Here is a 6315-nt window from a genome sequence, read left to right as displayed (position 1 = left end):
TGTTCCTACTATCAACAACACTACATGTTTAAGGTAGTGGTGCTGGAGAGATTAGCTGTCACCTAGCCTTAGCCTAGTGCATACACTTATTTTGGTGTCATTAATTTAGCTAATTCAATGCGATACAACAGAATTGCAGTACAACCTTTGGAATGTCCTTCCTCCAATGGGATAAGTATGCAGTAAAATCCTCAGTGTTGTTCATTTACCCATTGAGGATCATTCTCGCAAGAAAATACTTAATTGGAAAACAACTCATTCTTATTCAAACCTGTGCTTTTGTGGTTCTTGCACTTCATGCTTAAGCATTACAGTTCAATACATGACATTGAAAAGGTGTAGACTGGAAAAAAAAACATTACTGGGCATTACAATGATTTGGCCACAAGATGGCAGTGCAGACTGCAGTGGAAAACATGTTGATGGGACAATTAAGTCAGGGCTGTATTTTCCGTGTCTTAAGTACCAGGTCTTATTACTTAACTTAAGACCTGGAGGCGTGATCAATGCCATTTGGCTATTCTGAAGGCCTATACTTAAGGCCTCCAGGTCTTAAGTTAAGTAATAAGACCTGGTACTTAAGACACGCAAAATACAGCCCTGTTAGTCGCGCTGGAGAATGGACAAAATACAACAGAATGAACAAGCTGGTTGCGAAGGTCAGTCAAATGTTTCATTCATGCTGCCAGCAGCAGCCCAAATCATTCAATCCCTGAGTATTTATTTGTGTATATATTTCTTTTCAAATCCACCAACTGCAACTACATTGTGTTTGTAGACTCAACCACAGAACCAGCATCCATCCCAGGCTATGCGATGTGTATTGGCCATTTCCATATTCCATACAGCTCTTAGCCTCTTATACAATTAAACTATTTACGGTTCCATACCATTTAGTGCAGCACCGGTTCTGAAACGTTTGCATTTCAAGGACCACCATAACAAACTCTGAGTGTAGGCTACAAATGGAACCAAATGGACCCATTTGTAACCTCTGAGTTGCGCACGTGTAAGAGGCTGCCCGTCTGAATGGACATTAACTCTGTTTGCCCCTCGGGGCACAGGTCTCCACCAGGGCAGGTGAGGTTGTGGCCTGGCTAATAAGCCAGACTAATATCACACAACACTGCAGGCATTGTTTTTTGCCAACGGCTGATTCGGTCTGACTTATTAGCCAGGCTAGAGCCATCTAGCTTTCTATCTATGATGTAGGCTACCAATGAAGATAAGCTAATACATGCTCTGTGCTCATCACCTGTGGCCAAGCAAAGAGGAACCTGGTTGTTATGCTGTTTGCACCAAGCACAGATGATTGCGTTTTCTGCTTATAGGCTAGGCCTACTTCATCGCTATTAAACACAGTTGCCGTTTTTGTTTTACTGTGAAATCGATGCTCTGACAATTTGTGTAGTAAATGTGTCTTATTATATTTCAAACAGACACTCTTCAGAAATTAATAAATATGGACAGTTTCTTCACACTTCACACGCAATTCCCTTTTGTGTGTTTTTTGGTGAATGGCTTTTTGGTCAAGCATGAGAAATGTATAAACCCAGTCAAAACATCTAATTCATTCATATCAGCCACCGTCCATTCATGCTCAGGTTTACTGTGGTTTGATTGTGAACCCCAACGAATCAGTGTCAGTGTTGGCCGTGCAGCCAGGTGAAAGCAATCCAGCCTAAATGCACAAAGCTGTTTTAAATGGAACTTGTTCCATTACCTCACTACTACTGCCACTGTCTGTTGCACCGGTTTGATTCAATCCTGCATTTACTGCAGGCTACAAGTGATAGAGTGATGAAGGCCCCTGTTAAAGGAACTAGGAAAATGAAACAGCCACAGAAGCTGAGAACAAGGGCTCACTCCACCATCATCTACAGAGCTCTAAAAGAGGTCAGTATGCTGCGCCATTTTTAACCAAAGATTTGAAAGTTGTTTTAAAATCTATTGCATCTTAACGCATTACATTGTAGATGGGCTATTTTATAAAAAAATATATATAACCGTGAGAATAGAGGGTACAGTATATGCATGCATAAAGTGAGTGGCAAATCAAGCGGCAAAGTGAGTTTAACGTTGTTTAATGCAATCAGATAGGACTTTTCTGTTTGGATGTAATATGGGCTTCAAGGCCAGAAAGCAGTTTTTGCCACTCGGTAGGCGTTCCCACATAACTTCCTGGACACACATACATTTTTTTTATATTTTTGAAAATGGGTTATTTTGTTATAAAAACGATTGTGGAAATGTCTCTTCTGTAGGGCGGTTCTGATGGGACTGGAAGAGTCTCCCTGGCCGGCCAATGTGGCTCATTGATGCCAAAAAGGGTTCTGCTTCAAATGGTGGCTCTGGAGGCTTCCCGTCTGTCTAAGACCAACAGGCACAGAATCATCACTCCACAAGGGATCCATATGGCTGTGACACTGGTGAAACGGAGGCTGACATGCCGGCCTGCAGCATTCTTTTAAAATGTATTTTTATGTAAATGTCATGTGTATTAAAAATGTATTTTAATTAACAATCTGTTTACTCATTACTCTATTAATTCATGGTAAACTATAGGGCTCTTTTAGTGTGTCACTAAAGCAGTGTATTTCTATTTGGCCTTTTGACTCTAAGGCTTTCAGCTTTCGGGAAGAAACCAAAAATACACAGTGAAGAGTGAAATATTTGAATATTATAACCACACCCGGGGGTCTATTAAGAGTAATGTCAACTCCATAGACGCATACAAAACTATGGCACTCCATCTTTAAAGTACCAAAAGGAAATGTACTCATTATGCAAGTTTTCAAATGTATAAAAACATTGCAAAAATGCCAGATCTACAAGCTCACAATGTGCATTGTGAGCTTGTAGATAGGCTATTTTCAAATGGTCAAAATGTAGTGTATGTTTTGTAATAATCAAAGTAACTAAAGTTTTCAGTTTTCAAGCTTGCAAGCGTCGTGGTGTGAGCTTGTGGCTCGGCAGTGGTATACAGCCTACTTCGATTGATGATATAGTGTAAAACTCATTATATACAGTTATAACTACATCTCAACTCATAACAAAAAATAAAGTGGCACGTCAGTACAGTTTATACAATGTAAACATATTTGAAGCATCGCATCCGCATGTAATAAAATAGACCAACTGCAGGTGCCAGGGGGTGTCACAGCTGCCATCTAGTGGGCGAGTAGATGCTTGCACATTAAAGATTATAACATCCTTGTAACATTCCTTGTGCTCGTGGCAGAACGACTGTACCACAGGCCACCAACCCAGTGTCCGGTTCAAATGCACGTCAGTTGCACATCGTAAAATGTATACTTCCCCTGCAGCGTCTTCGTGTCTTGAGGGCTGCACGCGACGACTGACACAGGGTATAATAATAATAATGGATTATATTTATAACACACTTTACATTCCATGGAATCTCAAAGTGCTACAGCAAAATAAAATAAAAGCAGAAGAAACAACACACCATTAAAAACATCTAATAACTGGGCCATGGCTCAGTGGTCCAGGCACCTTGGCTGGCAATCCAGTCTGGCAGTGTGCCGCGGGTTCGGGTTCGGCCTTTACTGCATGTCTTCCCCCCATCTCTCTCCCCATTTCCTGTCAGCCTACTGTCTGTCCCTCCATAAAAAATATAAAATAAAGGCGAAAGCCACAAAAAAAAACATTTAAAAACTTCTAATAAAACAGGAACATTTAAAACATAAGGGCAAGGCTATAAAATGCTTTGGTAAAAAGGAAAGTTTTTAGTCCTCTCTTAAAAGTGTCAACCGACTGTGGGGCTCTCAGGTGGGCGGGGAGAGCGTTCCACAGTTCGGGGGCGACCGAGCAGAAGGCCCGGTCACCCATGGTGCGTAGGTTTGTCTTTATGGGTTTGAGGAGGTTGGTGTTTGAGGAGCGGATGGAGCGGGTAGAGGATTGAACTGTGACAAGTTCCTTGAGGTAGGGGGGGGGGGCATTGCCGTGGATGCACTGGTGGGTTAGCAGGGAAATCTTATATTCAGTCCGGAATGAGATGGGGAGCCAGTGGCCTGGGTCGGCATATTGGTCTGGTGGAGATCTGCACTCCGAGGAGCACACTTTAGTACAAACTGCCATCAGTATAAATTGCCAATTTTGCCATATATCATGTATATAATTTGGATGATTTCACTGACACTGCCAGTGTTTGTACCAATACTGCAGGAAGATGGTGTGAAGCTATTTCAGGTAAAATGATCCACCAAAAATAACACTATTGGGGATGTAATAATTACAATTTGCCTGATTTTTAATGGTACTCCAACTTTCAACCCCTGAATTTACCATGATCCAAAATGTATATGTTAAGAAGCATGTAATGTGTCAAACTAGGGGGTTTTCATGATTCTGAATCCATTCCAAGCATTAGTTTAGCACAAAAACACATTTGGGAGAGTGGTTATGGGCTTATGGCTTAATTTAGCCCAAGGAGTGTTTTTCGTGCCAAACTTGAAAACCCCCTAGTTTGACACATTAAAGCAATTAAAAAAATATATTTTTTTGCCTAATAAGTTTTTAATGGTACTCCAACTTTCAACCCCTGAATTCACCATGATCCATAATGTGTATAATACTCAATTTTTAATGTTATTTGTATGACCCAAAGGATCATAAAGAAACCTTGAACGATTACTATTGCCATTTATTTTGGGTCAGGCCCTTTTATAGCGTAGATTGACTGGCCTACAAGTGAGATCACAGGCTCATTAACCCTTTCAACCCCAGAGCAGCTCAGATCTGCTCAAATTCATTCATTTATCATTAATGAACCCAAATCATTCATGGTTTGTCTATTGATTGATTATGAGATCATTGTTTCCACTTTAAAAATGCCTTCTAAATAGTTGTCATGCTCTCTCCTATCACAAGTTTACAGGTGTGAGTGGGTGAAATCATTTTCCATACAGGCTACTCAAGAATTGCAATTAGTATATGAGGAATATGAAAATATCTAGACGTAGTTAGACAACTCAGCAACAAATATGTATGATTCAAATCTATGGGAATGTTGCATATACAGTGCCATTTGACACACAATCAAGCGAGCATGATTGTGTGCCAACTAACCAAAGACAAACTTGTGTAGCTCAAGAAATCCACTCAGCAATAACATAAGCTTCATTCACTTTGGAATGCTTGTAAGCTACCTGCAAATATAATAGGTACAAGCATTCCTTTGTCCCTCTGTCAATCACACTCCTTAGTCCTTGCAGATGGCAGACAGGTAGGGGTAGGTTTTGAGGAGGTGATGCATGCATGTTCTTCTCCTTTTTGCACTAGGTATGTTGGTGTGTGTGGTATTTAAATGGTGTACGAGTCACGGTGTACCTCTATTGTCTTGTATTGTATTTGTATGCTGTAGTGCGGGTCCTTGGGGCCAAAGACACATTTCTCCTTCAGGAGACATATTAAAGAAACCTTGATGGATTAGTGACTTGAGTTGAATATTTTCTCAACCTGCACATTTCACTCCATTATCATGTCCAAAACTGTGTTTTCAGGATTCAAATTCAAATACAGCTGTAGCAGCTCAGCTACTGTTGATGCTTTGGTGTGACGCTGCCTGCACTATGTTCAAGTAGGGCAGTGGTTTTCAACCCTTTTCATATCAAGGCCCATTATTTTATTCTGCATTTGAGCCACGTTGCCACGGGCCACCATTTGATGAGATTTAGCCTATCAGACCCAAAACTAAAGAACATTTTGTTGTCGGATAAAATGTCCATGCTGTATCTAATAACCATTAGATAACAGGCATACGCTGATCAAAATAACAATTCTTCTACATTCTCTAAAATGGTAAATTGTGCATTTATATAGTGCCTTCATCCAAGCCGCTTTAAATACATTGTGAATGACATTCACCCATTCATACACAGATGGTGGTGGAAACCATGCAAGGCACCAACCAGCACATCAGGAGCAATTTGGGGTTCAGTTCAAACTGGCAACCTTGTGGTTTGGCCACTCTAGCCCTGAGCCACTGCCACCCCTCTAAGTGTGTAGACTTCTTATAAATTAAGTAATGCAGATGTTTAACAATTTAACTCTTGAGAACATACAATGAAGATAAGTGTCCATTTGGTTACCACCTCTCCATTTAGTTGGGGACCACCTGGAACCCCATCAAGGACCACTGGTTGAAAACCACAGAAGTAGGGCGTTTGTTTATGAAGAACATAAAAGTTAGAATATGGAGGCAAGAGTCTCTACCCAACAGTGACAATATCCACCTGTGCAAAACTGTGTAAACTTTGTGTAAACTTCACAATTATGCACCCACAGAATTCT

The 6315-nt window shown here is 40.7% G+C and overlaps 1 long non-coding RNA gene across 1 annotated transcript; it reads left to right on the top strand.

Moving 5' to 3' along the window:
• Positions 1 to 1716: 1716 nt before the first annotated feature.
• LOC306920098 lies at positions 1717 to 2524 on the top strand. The gene is made up of 2 exons (XR_013789615.1): positions 1717 to 1896; positions 2265 to 2524. It is a non-coding gene; the product is annotated as an uncharacterized lncRNA (long non-coding RNA).
• Positions 2525 to 6315: the final 3791 nt, after the last annotated feature.

The sequence above is a fragment of the Electrona antarctica genome (assembly GCF_951216825.1).
Source record: "Electrona antarctica genome assembly, chromosome: 3".
Lineage (NCBI taxonomy): Eukaryota > Metazoa > Chordata > Actinopteri > Myctophiformes > Myctophidae > Electrona > Electrona antarctica.
Note: the sequence above shows the minus strand (reverse complement) of the source record. Positions and strands in the feature narration are given on the sequence as shown.